Source organism: Phoenix dactylifera, chromosome 12 (genome assembly GCF_051530095.1).
Source record: "Phoenix dactylifera cultivar Ajwa chromosome 12, Ajwa_hap1_PhDact_Kaust_v1.1, whole genome shotgun sequence".
NCBI classification, from domain to species: Eukaryota; Viridiplantae; Streptophyta; class Magnoliopsida; order Arecales; family Arecaceae; genus Phoenix; species Phoenix dactylifera.
The window spans coordinates 3,495,508-3,496,193 of record NC_143201.1 but is presented as its reverse complement, the minus strand read 5'-3'; positions in this window follow the sequence as shown (position 1 = coordinate 3,496,193).

Here is a 686-nt window from a genome sequence, read left to right as displayed (position 1 = left end):
TAACATAAAATAATTAATTCGACTAGAGTAGTGATTTGGATAAGTTAAGGACCAAATTTGACCCATCCAACAAATAAAAGTACTCCAACATTTTCAATCCAAATATAATCTGAGGGCATGGTAATCCACCCAAAGATCAACGAATTTGATTGGAATAAAGTTATGCTCATGTGCCCGAGCTGGGTCAGATCACCAATGGTGATGACACCTAAAACCCATGAAAAAAAAAAAACCCTAACGAATGGTACTGATGAGAATACGTTGCATAACAAAGGGCTAAAATATCCATGATCCAATGTGCATAGGCGTGGACACAAGCATCTGACTCCTTCCTTCAGCTGGTTGGATTCGGATTTCGGTTGGAGGGTGCAGGGATTGTTGTTGTTCCCTCCCCCTCAATCGCTATATTTATTAGAAAAAATAAATAAATTAAAAATAGAAGTAGAAAGTTTATATTAAAAAATTATTTTATTTTTTTTTGGCCGGCAGATTATATTTATAACTCTAATATGAATACATCCAATGATAACAAAACAACAAATTTTGGAGTGCCATAGGTAGCTTCTTTTTTTCAACCTAGAGTGCCCTCGAAATGATGAGTCGAAGCCATCTAATTCGCGGTCTCATTTGCCTCTCTAAAAATATGCTTGGCCTAAAAAGCCGCACCACCACTTAACATAGCCTGA